Genomic DNA, 12,790 nt, shown 5'->3' with positions numbered 1-12,790 from the left:
GGAGCCATTCTCCTTTCACTCCTTGAAAGGAAGATTTATTTATTCCCCCAACATTAATAGCTATTATTATGGAAAACTCTCCATCCTCATGGTATTATTATGGAAAACTCTGCATATCCTGAGGGTATTATTATGGAAAACTCTCCACATCCTGATGGTAAGATATGACCCTCTTCAGAAGTGTCAAGGTCGCAAAGGACAAAGACTTAGCCCTCCATGATGGAGGGTGCATTACTGGGACAACTGGTGAGAAATGTGAATAAGTCTGTACTAAGTAAGTTACTACTTCCACATCAATACTAACTTCCTTGTGTTGATAACTGTACCAACGGTTATCTAAGATGATATCATTTGGGAAAGTTGAGTAAAGGTAAAAGAGAATTCTTTGTACTATTTTTACAATTTTTTTGTAAGTCTGAAATTATTTCAAAGTAAATATATTACAAATTATGTTGTGAATCTCAAATTATTTTTTAAAAAACTGAAAATAAATACTATGGCCTCTAAGGTCATACACACTTGGGTTTAATTTTGACACTTACTAGATGTGTAACCATGGCCAAGTCATTTAACATCTCTGAGCCTCAGTTTCCTCATCTATAAGATTGGAAAAATCATTTCTTTCTCACTGGTTATTGTGAGAGTTAAATGAGATTCATTCTTGAATTCAAAAATGTTTATTGGGCAACTATTACGAGCCCTAGCTGGCTTCCAGGTTCTGAGGATAGGGTAATAAATAAGATAAACAAAGTCTCTGTCCTTATGAAACTTACATTCTAGTGGGAAAAATAAATATGACACAGATCAATGAGATAAATGGTACAGTTTCACATGGTGATGAGTGCCATGATATAAGGGCATAGAGACTAAGGTCAGAACTATTTTATATGAAGTGGTCAGTAAAGGCCTTTCTATGGAGGTGATGTTTGAGCAGAAATGTAAACAATATGAAGGAGTGAGCCAAGAAAGAAACAGGAAAAGAGCTTTCCAGGGAGAGGGGGCAGCATGAGTAAAGGCGCTGAAGCTGGATTCAGTTTGATTCTCTTGAGGAAAAGGGGAAAGTCAGAGTAGCAGAAGCATAAGGAGAAGAGAAGGGAGCACCGAGGGAGAAGAGGTCAGAGAAAGGGCCAGACACTGGGAGGCCTTATTGGCCATGATAAGAAGCTCAGATTTTATTCTAAGTGTGAGAATTCTGAGTAGGAGAAGGGCATAATTTGACTGGTTTTCAAAAAGAACTATAGATGGAGAAGAACAGATTTCAGCTGGAGGCGGTGATGATGATGGTGATGGTGACATGGGTGGGGAGACAGGAACAGAAGCCGGGGGGCATTTAGGGACTATTGTGGTTGTCTGGGTGACAGAAGATACTGGCTTTGACCTGGATGGTGGACATGAGGAGTGGTCAGATTCAGGGCAGTTTTGCATGTAGAGCCAATAAAACCCACTAATGGGTTGGGGGAGGGGTGTGAGGGAATAAAGAAATCAATAAGGACTCCTGGCAATGGGGTGAATGATGATGCCATTTAAAGAGATGGGGAAGAATTGGGGAAGACTGGGGTTTTTTTGGAGGGAGAAGAGGGAAGGAGATAAGTTTTACACATGTTAGGTTTAGGGAATTCCCTGGTGGTCCAGTGGTTAGGACTTGGCACGTTCACTGCCGGGGCCCAGGTTCGATCCCGGGTCAGGGAACTAAGATCCCGAAAGCCACCTGGCCCGGTCAAAATAAATAAATAAATGTGTTAGGTTTGAGATGCCTCCCAGACACCTAACGGAGATACTTATTAGGCAGTTGAATTTAAGTCTAGAGTTCTTAAGAGACGGGGCTAAGAATATAAATTTGGTAGTTATCAGCACACAGATTATTCAAAGTGTTAGATTAAATATCATCTGGAATATGGCTATGGCTAGAAATGAAATTCCAGGATCGAGGTTTCAGGAGTTCTAATATTTTGAGTCCTGGAGGAGATGAGCCCAGTCAAGGAGACCTTGAAGGAGGAAATCAAGAAAGTGAGGTCTCCTGAAGAAACGTTTGGAAAGGAGGGAGTGATCAGCTGTACCAAATACTGCAGAGAGGTACAAGTAAGACGATGACTGATAATCACCATTGGATGTGGCCATATGAAAATCATCGGTGCTCTTGGCAAGACTGGTTTCAGTTGAGCAGTCTAATAAAGGCCTGACTGGAGGATAAGTTGGAGAATGTGGATTTCTGTTTCTAGCTGTATGATGTACATGATAATATGAATGACCCTTTTGCTAAGACAACAGAAATGCTTAAGCACGTATTTCAAAATCATTTAAAAATGCATCACTAAGGTGGCATGAAATTAAGGAATCTCCAGAAGCTGAAAATGTAGTGAAAGCAAGAACCCTGGGAGGTAAGCAAGGTTCAAAGCTGGCTTTCACAGGATAGTTTCTATTGAACCCCAGAGAGCTTGAGCTTCTACTTTGATTCCTTATGAGAACTGGCGAACAGGTGATCAAGCCTAGGGCCCACTCAAGGTGAGGAAGCTAATGGGAAGTTGCGTGTGAAGTTGCAACGCTGTTAAGGGTGAACAAGAAATAAACAGGCTGCATGGTATGGGACAGCATGGAAACTCGCCAGAATTAACCATGGCACTAGATGGACTGCTGTTAAGTTGAGATACAAGTGGTCTGGGGTTGGAAGAGTCCCTTGATGACCGGCAGAAACAAATGAAAATCCTTTCTGGAGGAATGCAACAAGAATCCAATCCTCAAAGGATTACTCTCCAAGGAACATGATTTTATAATCGAAAGTCACAAAGTACATAAGGAAAGAAGTCACCATGAGTGGGAGCCAGCAGAAACAGCTGAATTAAACCTGTGAATATTTCAGATACCGGAATTCAGGTGCAGAATATAAAATAGCAATATTTAATATGTCAAAAGACAAAAGAGTTCTTGTTTAGGTGCTTTGCTTTACTATTTCTGACCCACATACCTGGAGCAAAGGTTTTCCCTGCAGTTTCCCAGACATCTATTCGAGATTCACTAAGAAAAACAACTTCATCCTTTTAAGTATGATACATCAGTTTGTACAGAAATGCTTTCTTTAGGAATCACCCTTCAGAAGCCTAGATAAACTCTTACATTCTCAACACGTCACCATGCCTTACCCTGGCCCCAACCTGCCTTTATGTTCAAGCATAAATTCAGCATTGTCTCATAGTCAGGAATGGAGGTGATTTCAGCAGCTTTCCAAATATGCCCAGAATCTGTGATAGTGTGTGGACCTTTGTATCGAATGATGGATTCAAGAAGTGACAAAACTTATTGAAGTGGATAACATGAAAATTATGGCCTGTGATGGCATTATTTTGTGAAAAGAAACTTTTAATATGTGTTCTAGCAATGCAAAAATGATCATACCGTGCTATGTTAGCGGGCAATTCCAGTAGAAAGAAGCTAATAATTTTCCATAGGCCTTTATGTTAACTTTGATCTATGGCAAGAAGAAACAAACCATTTTTAGGCTGACAAATCAAAAGTTATCTTAAGATCATCCTCTAGTAAATGTATTCTGAAACTTGAAAAATGAATAAATAAAAAAGAAGGAATTTGAGCAAAGAACGGGAGGGTATAAAAATGAGTAAGCAAAACTGTAAAATAACCAAATATAAGATCTAAAAATGGAAAGTATAATTAAAATTTAAAGCTCAATGAATGGATTAAACAAGAGATTTAGACAAAACTAAAAGAGAGAATTAGGCTGTTGTTTGATAAAAGTGGAGAAATTATTCAACTGCAGTAAAGAAAGACAAACAACTGAAAACTGAAAATTATTCAAATACATGGGGGATATTTAAAAGTGTATAAGTGTAACAAGTGTACTAAGAGGTCCAGAAGGAGGTAATAGAGAGAATGGGCAGGAAGCAATCTCTGAGGATATCTTGGCTGAGAATTTTCTTGAATTAATGAAAGACACCAAATATAAGATCAAGGAAGCCCAACAAATTCAAGGTGAAATTAATATAAAGAAACCCTCACATAAGTACTTCAGTATGAAACTGCAGATTACCAAAAGTGAAAAAAAATCTTAAAATTAGCTGCAGGGAAAAGACGGATTTCTATTAATTAAAAAAACCCTAAGTTGATGGCTGACGATGCAACACCAAAAATGAAGCCAGGACACAATGGAATAATATTTTCAGTAGGCTTACAGAAAATATGTTATCCTAGAATTCTCTCTTCCACATATCAACTCTTTCAAGAACAAGGGCAAAATACATGTATTTGGAGAGAAAAAGAATGAGAGTTTTACCAAAAGAACCTTATTAACGGACCTTCTAATGACTACAATTCAGATAGTGAGTCTGCAATGTAGGAAGATGGAATGAGCAAAGATATTGGTAAATATGTAGATAAATTTAAATAAACAGTGAGTGTATAAAAATAAAGTATGATTTGTGGAGTTTAGATAAATAGCAGAGAACAACTGAAATTACTTGGAATTATAGAATATAATTTGATGTATGAACGGTTGAGATCAAACTAAAGTCCTTGTATTGGTTGTGAAAAGAGTAACAGTACTGATTAGTTTATTCCTTTTAAGAATGTTTTTTAAAATAGCTACGGTTAGCTATTAGAAAAGAAGACTTAGATAGCACAACATCCAAATTAGCAGAAGGGAAAAAATGGAATAAGAAAAAGGAAAAATAAAAGAAAATATTTTTTAAAATTCAACCCAAAAGCAGGCAAGAAAGAAAAAAAAGAAAAGAAGAACAAATAGAGAGGACACAATAAAATGATACAAATGAATTCAAATATAGCACAATAGACATTAATGAACAAAACGTTCCAGTTAAAAGAAAGATATTAAGGTAGATAAAACATTCAGTTCTATACCAATTATAAAGATCTCTCCTAATATAAAGGTACAGAAATACTGAAAGCAAGAGGATAAAATAAGAGACACCAGGCAAATGTCATACAAAGGAAATTGGTTTTGTTATACTAATATACAACAAAACACACTTTAACACAAGAAATATAGCTAGTGATAAAAGATTTTTAACGTGTGGCTAAAAGATTCAATTTTCCAGAAATATATAAAAAGTCAAATGCTGTATGCTCACATAGCATAACCTTAAAAAATATGAAACACAAAGAGACAGAATTACAAGGAGAAATTGACACTCTACCATCAAAGTGGTAGATTTTTAACACAGTTATCTCAGTAATTGATAAATTAAGCAGACAAAAAAAAAGGCAGCGAGGTTATAGTGGATTTGAAGAAAACAAGTTTGATCAAATAGGCATGCACAGAACATTATACCCAACATTTATAGAGTACACATTCTTTTCAAATATGCACAGAACATTTATAAAAACTGACCAAATTCAACAAATTTCAGAAGCTTGTTATTACATGTTACATTCTCTGACCACAATACAATTGTTAGAAATTAATGACAGAAATGCAACTAGAAGAACCCATGTTTTAAGATTAAAAAAAAATATATGCACATCATAATGAATGTTAAAAATATTTAGAGCTTAATTATTACTAAGACTTGTGAGATGTAGGTAAAATTGTACTTAGAAGGGAATTTATAACTTTAAGTGTTACATTAAAAGAGAGAGAGGGCTCAAGGTGAATAGCAAAGCACACATTTTAACTTAGCCGAAGGACAGAAAATAAACCCAAAGAAAATAGAAGGAAATAATAAACATAAAAGAATAAATTATCAAAATAGAAATCAAATTATAATAAAGAGGATCAATGGGTTGATAAGATTGTTCTTTGTAAATCTCTTGGAAGATTAATTAAGAAGCCAGAAAGCACAATAGAAATGAATAGAAATCTAAAAAGGAACATATCCATAGATTCTGTAGAGATTAAACAGGTAAGAGCATAATATAAATTTCATGACAATAATTTGAAGATTTACATGAAATGGATACATCCCTAGAAAAATATGACTTACTAAGGAATAGAAAACCTTAATATTCCTATAAACATTAGAGAAATTACAGGTAAAAATCTTGCCACAAGCAAAATACCAAGCCAGATGTTTCAATAGGAGATTTAAACTTTCAAGGATCAGAGAATTTCAATCTTACACCAACTCTTACAGAGAATAAACAAGAAGGTTACTTCCTAACCCATTTTATGAAGCTAGCAAAACCACAGAGCAAGATCAGACAAAGATGTTACAGAAAGGAAAAACTGAAAGCCAGTTTCATCAAACACAGACACCTCAGTGCTAAATAAAATATCTGCAAACAAAATCAACCAATGAATATATTGAAAAAGACAGTATTTCATGTTGGGCTTAACTCAGTAATGCTAGGTTGGTTCAGTATTAGAAACCAAATAATATAGTCACAACTTTAACATATTGAGGGGAAAAAAACCAGAATTATCTTAATGGAGTGAGAAAAAGCACTTGATAAAATGTTATATCCATTTTCGCTAAATCCTCTTAACAAATTAGGACTAGAAGGGAACTTCGTTAATCAGATAAAGAGAAGCCATAAAAAACCCACAGAGCATTATACTAAGTAGTGAAATGTTGAAAGTATCCACTTTAAGACTGGGGACAAGACAAGGATACTTACCATCACCACTTCATTCGATGCTATACTGACAGTCCTAGCCAGTGTGGTCAGATAAGAAACAGCGATAAAACTCATTTTAAAAAAAAGACTGAGGAGGAAGAAATAAAATTATCATAACTTTGTAGATGATGATTATGCACATAGCAAACCCCAGAGAGTACACAGATGAATTATTAGAATTAACAACTTATTTAGTAGAGTTGCTTGATACAAAATCGACATGCAAATGTCAATTCATTTCCATGGAAAATATGATTTTAAAATATCATTTACACTAGGAAACAAAAAATAAAAATTAAGGAATAAATCTTAAGAAAGACGTGAAAATCATTTTAAAGGAAACGATTACAAAATTTCACTGAAGGACATTAAGGAAGATAAATGGAGAGACAACATGTTCTTAGGAATACTCATTACTACAAAGATGACAATTCTCCTCAAATTGATCTATAGTCATTGCAAGTATAATCAAAATCCCAATGGATTTTTTCTTCTACAAACTGATTTTAAAATGTATGTAAAATAGTAAGGAAGGGCTGAGAATGACTGAGACATTCTTAATGAAAGTGAACAAGGTAGGGACTCGCCCTGCCAGATATCAAGATTTATTACAGAGCTATAGTAATTAGGACTGCATCATATTAATGCAGTGACCGACAAAGAGCTATTTAACGCGAAAGATAAAACTTGTAGGAGAGGATGTAAGAGAGTATCATCAGGATCTCAGGACAAGAAAGGATTTATTTAACAAGAGAAAAGAAGACAACACAAGGGAAAGATGGACACATTTGGCTACATAAAAATGAACTTGTCATCAAAATATACCATAAATGGAGTGGGAAGACGGCCACAAAACGGGAGACTAAATCTGCAATATGTACAATCAGCAAAGGATTAGATATACAATATATAGTCACTTCTAAGTATAAAAAGGGAGAAGATAAAGTCCAGCAAAAAATGGGCAAGAGCTATGAAGAAGCACAGAATAGGAAGCATAATGACTCATCCAAAAACACAAAAAGATGAGCCACTTTATTCATAGTCAGAGTAATGTAAAATGTCTATCACAGTGAGATACCACTAAGCTCCCACCAGAATGGCCAGCAGTAAACAGTTTGTCAGCAGCAAGAGGTGTTGGGGACATGGGGCTACGGGAATCTTCACAAATGGCCGATCCACCTTGGCGAGAGTTGTCATTACGTGCGCTGACCCAGCAATTCCACTCCTAGCTATACACCCTAGAGCCATGTTTGCTCATGGATACCGTGATAGCTGTATAAGAGAACGCATAGCAACCTTGTTGATATTAGTGAAACCATCTGAAACAACCATATCAACCACAGAATGGATAGATAGATTGTGGCATATTCAGATGATGGGATACCCTACAGCAGTGGAAATGAATGAACTACTGCTATATTCTCAGCGTGGATGGGTCTCAAATATAATGCTGAATAAACGAAACAGGACAGAGGGATATATAGTATGCAACACTGTTTCATTTTTATAGCTTTAAAATGCAAATCTCAATATACGTATATCTGTGTGTGTGTTTGTGTGTGTACATATATATATATACTAAGCCCTGAAGAAAAGTATGGGAAGGATTATTTCACATTTAGGGCAGGGGTGACATCTGGTAGGGAGGAAGAGGGATTTAATCAGGGAAGAGTACATAAGGGAATTTTAAAATGTAGCTAATGTTCTGTTTCTTCGCTGGATAAAGCAAATGCGAGTATTCGTTTTAATATTTTTCTCTAAATCATATGTATGCTACATTTTTAAAAATTTCTTTTTTCTTAATTTATTTTACTTTATTTATTGTTGGCTGCATTGGGTCTTCATTGCTGTGGGCGGGTTTTCTCTAGTTGCGGTGAGCGGGGCTACTCTTTGTTGTGGTGCGCGGGCCTCTCATTGCGGTGGCTTCTCTTGTTGCCGAGCACCGGCTCTAGGCACGTGGGCTTCAGTAGTTGTGGCTCGTGAGCTCTAGAGCGCAGGCTCAGCAGTTATGGCGCACGGACTTAATTGCTCCGCGGCATGCGGGATCTTCCTGGACCAGGGCTCGAACCTGTGTCCCCTGCGTTGGCAGGCGTATTCTTAACCACTGCACCACCAGGGAAGCCCCTATGCTACATTTTATAATAAAATTTCTTGTAGAGAGAGAATGGAAGATGAAGAAGTAAAGGGATCAAGTACAGACACATCTTTTGAGGAATTTTGCTATGAAGGAGGGCACACAGAAATGATGCTGTAGCTGGAAGGACTCCTGGGACCGTGTTCCTTTCTTTTTTTAGGATGCCAGATACGACAGTATATTTGCATGCTGTGGAAAATGTACGAAAATAGATGGTGTTGTTTGTAGGGAATATTTAAGGAAGTAAGTTCTCGAGTAGATGAGAGGAAAGAGGCTGGACTTAGAAAACCAGCTTATTCACTGTAACAGGAGAGGTAGTTGAACGTATGGCTTCAAATGCAGGTAGGTTGGTAGATATGTTGGTGAAAGGTGAGTTAGTTCTCTTGTGATTGGTTCTAATTTTTCAGTGAAATGAGAGGCAAGGCTATAAGGGCAGAGAGGATATTTGAGGTTTAAGGAGAGAGGAAAAAAAGAGACTATGGGAGTTGGGAAGAATCTATGAAAATGTTCATAAAAATATTTATGTTCATAAATTTAATATGAGATTGGTCAGAAGACTGGTTTGTTTTTCCTTCATCAAGGATGAATTGCTCAGGTGCAGGTGTGGGGAATGGGGAGCAAGGGTGATAAACACTGAGCTATCCTGATAAAGCATCGGGACCAATGGATTGGAAATCCTGATAGGTCTGAAGAACTTTGCATGGCACCGTTGCCAAGTAAGAGAGCTGGAAAGATACCAAGTGGTGGTCAGAGAATGGAACGCTTTAACCTGAGATTTTGAAGGGGAAGCAAGTATTTGCTCATCTTTCCTTCCACTCCACTGAGGGCACAACATGGAATTAGGTAGCAGAGGTATGACGGAAGGAAAGGGCAATGGAGAGAGAGGTCAAGAAAATGAGAGGCAGGTATAATGAAGGCTCCATGTGGACGCTGAGTCACTGAGGATGATTATCAGCAGAAGGATGGGAAAGGGAGGCTGAGCCAGATGACATGACCTGCAACGAAGGGGAGGAAGGGCTAAGGGCTTGGCAGGTGACTGTGGCAATGACAAGTGGCAGGTTGTACTGTCTGATAGAATTCACTCCAGTGGAGCCGGAGATTTTGAGGGAGGACCAGGTGGAATGGTCTGGAAGCAGCAATGAAGAGCAAGAATATCTCATCTACCTCTAGGCCCAGTGGTAAGAGGGATATAGGAGAAAAATCAGCCCTACTTGGGAGGGCTGCAGGGAAGCAGTATCCTCAGGAGAGAGCTGGGTTTCAGTTAGAGCAAAAAAAGGATGAGAGAAGACGAAGGGACAGTGGACTTTGCTCATGCAAGATCCTGAGGTCCAGGGGAAGAGCATAGGGGAGGGCTTTGCAAGGGCAAGGGTGGGACTGAGTAAGATCAGGGCATAAGGAGCTGAATGGGGATGAGAGTTAAGATGATGCTATGGACTGAATGTCTGTGTCTCCCAAAAATTCATATGTTGAAGCCCCAACCCCCCAGTTGTGATGGTATTTGGAGCTGAGGCCTTTGGGGAGGTAATTAGGGTTAAATGAGGTCATCAGGGTGGGGCCCCCATGAGGGATTAGTGGCCTCATAAGAAGAGGAAGAGGGAGATCTCTCTTTTTCTCTCTGTGCACAGGAACTGAGTAAAGGCCATGTGAGGACACAGTGAGAAGACCGCTGTCTGCAAGCTAGGAGGAGAGCTCTCACCAGGAATCAAATTGACTGGCATCTTGATCTTAGACCTCTTAGCCTCTTGAATTGTGAGAAATAAATTTGTGTTGTTCAGGTCACTCAGTCAGTGGTATTTTGTTATGGCAGCTACAAGGATCCTAATACCAATTCCAATGCCTATGGGTGGGTAGGAGGGTACGCCACACCACCAAGCAATTCTCCAACACCAACTGCTTGTCCTACAACTTGACTCAATTCTGACACTATTTACCTGGAGATTCCACAGGTTAAGGGCTCAGTACTACAAGACTGCCTCACCCCCTTCAGACCCAAACACCAGTCCAGGTTGTCACCTTGCCTCTGACTGACCAGCTATAGGACAGAGGTTCCAATGACCTCCTCCTTGCATTTGATTAATTTGCTGGAGTGGCTCATGGAACTCAGAGAACCTGTTTACTCATTAGATTACCGGTTTATTATAAAAGGATATAACTCAGGAGCAGCCAGATGGAAGAGATGCACAGGGCAAGGTATGGGAAAGGATGTGGAGCTTCTATACCCTCTCTGAATGCACCACTCCTCCGAATCTCCACGCATTCACAAACTGGGAGCTCTTGAAACCCTATCTTTTTGGTTTTTATGGAGACTTTATTACACAGGTATGATTGATTATACCATCAGCCATTGGAGACTGATTCAACCCCCAGCCCCTCTCTCCTCCCTGGAGTTCTGGGGAGTGAGACAAAGTTTCAACCTCTAATCACATGGTTGGTTGTCTTGACAACCACCTCCCATCCATAGGTGAGGTCCAAAAGTTACCATTAACATAACAAAAGATACCTTTATGGCTCTCACCACTTAGGAAATACAAGGGTAATAGGCGCTTTTGCCAGAAACAGGGATGAAGACCAAATATTGGGTTGGCCAAAAAGTTCATTCGGGTTTTCCCATGCATCTTATGGAAAACCCAAATGAACTTTTTGGCCAATCCAATATATATATCTTATGACAAATCGCAGTATCACAGCAGTCCAAGCTGAATAAGACAGATGATAACGAAGGATTGGATTTCTGACAGTAAATGAAGTATTTATGTAAGGCAAGGTGGGATTAATCCTGACACCTACTAAGAGAAGGTGGAAATCACAGAATTACAAGGCACATAGTAGACACTCAATAATAAATATTTTTTATTGCTCTTATTATTTCTTTTTTTATCTAATCTTTGAGAACACAATGAGACATTCTCCCAAAGTGTAGCAAAGTAATCAGTTTATGGATCACCAACTATTAAAACTGGAAGGCACCTTAGAGGAATCCAGTCAAACTGTCTTCTTTCAGAGACAAGGAAACAGGGGTTCAAGGAGGACTCAGGCCTTCTCAGTGCTCTATCACGTGTTTTCCTGTTAAAACAACTGTTACATCCTGTGAAGCCTCACCTGGTAGGGACACATGGAAGCTGCTGTCACTATGCCCTGTATCAACCCTGTGTTTCTGATGCTCTGACATTTGGGCCCTTGTCGGCCCTGGAGGGACTGACCCTCCCAGGGTTAGCCAGTTCCTAGAGATAGTAAACACCCTGCTTTTGACTGTGCCTTTCAAATGCAAGCCAATCAATCCAAAGTCCGTATCCCCAACCACCTCCTCCATCTGGCTCTCATTCTCCAGGCCACAGTTCACCTGCCCTATAATCCCACAGCCAGGTACCAGACAACATACACCCCAGAGCCTGTTAAAATTATTTTAAATACTAGCCAATCCTAAAACTGCTCCTAAACCTGGAGAAGAATGTCTTGCCCATTCTTCTCCATGGAAGCCGTAATAAAAGCTCTTGCCCGTGTTTCCCCTCACTCCCTCTGCTTCCTGATTAACGCTGGTGCCCCCCACTTGGCCCTGCATGGTGTGCTGTGCCCCCCCCTCTCGGGATCTATGAGTCTAACAAACTGTCTTTTCAATAGCAGTCATCTCCTGATCTGTTGGCCTTGCCATACCTAAATAATAATAACATCTGCATCTGAAACATGTCCCCATGTCCTTGGGTCACCAGACCTGCTAATGGAGAGGGACCACAGAGCACAGAGCTGTCCCCTCAACAGTACTCCATTCAGGGGCATCACTGCCACCTCCCCAACTGCCGCCACTGCTTCCCTTTCTTGCCTCTCAAGTGTGGGAAACTGGCTGCTGCTTCTTAAACAACACTTGGAAAGCCCTGTTGGAAACATCCCAAAATGATTTCCTGCGGGTTTTCTAGAGTGGAGAACCATCACCCTTGCAAAGTCTCAGAATTTGTTTGTACATAGATGCATTCTCGACTTGGCTGTCTCCCGCCCACATCACTGAGCAGCAAGCCAGACCAGCAGCAGACTCTGGGGAGGGCCCCCCCGCAGCACGAGCTAATGCACTGAAGACTGACC

At 39.3% G+C, this 12,790-nt stretch overlaps 1 protein-coding gene across 1 annotated transcript in view; it reads right to left on the bottom strand.

Annotated features, from left to right (window-relative positions):
* DNAH9 (dynein axonemal heavy chain 9) overlaps positions 1-12,790 on the bottom strand; it is a 301,984-nt gene that overhangs the window by 232,089 nt on the left and 57,105 nt on the right. The gene's annotated exons all lie outside the window — the stretch shown is intronic.

Source organism: Balaenoptera ricei, chromosome 20, assembly GCF_028023285.1.
Source record: "Balaenoptera ricei isolate mBalRic1 chromosome 20, mBalRic1.hap2, whole genome shotgun sequence".
Taxonomy (NCBI): domain Eukaryota; kingdom Metazoa; phylum Chordata; class Mammalia; order Artiodactyla; family Balaenopteridae; genus Balaenoptera; species Balaenoptera ricei.
The sequence above is the reverse complement of the archived record's forward strand: the minus strand, read 5'-3'. Positions and strand labels throughout refer to the sequence as shown.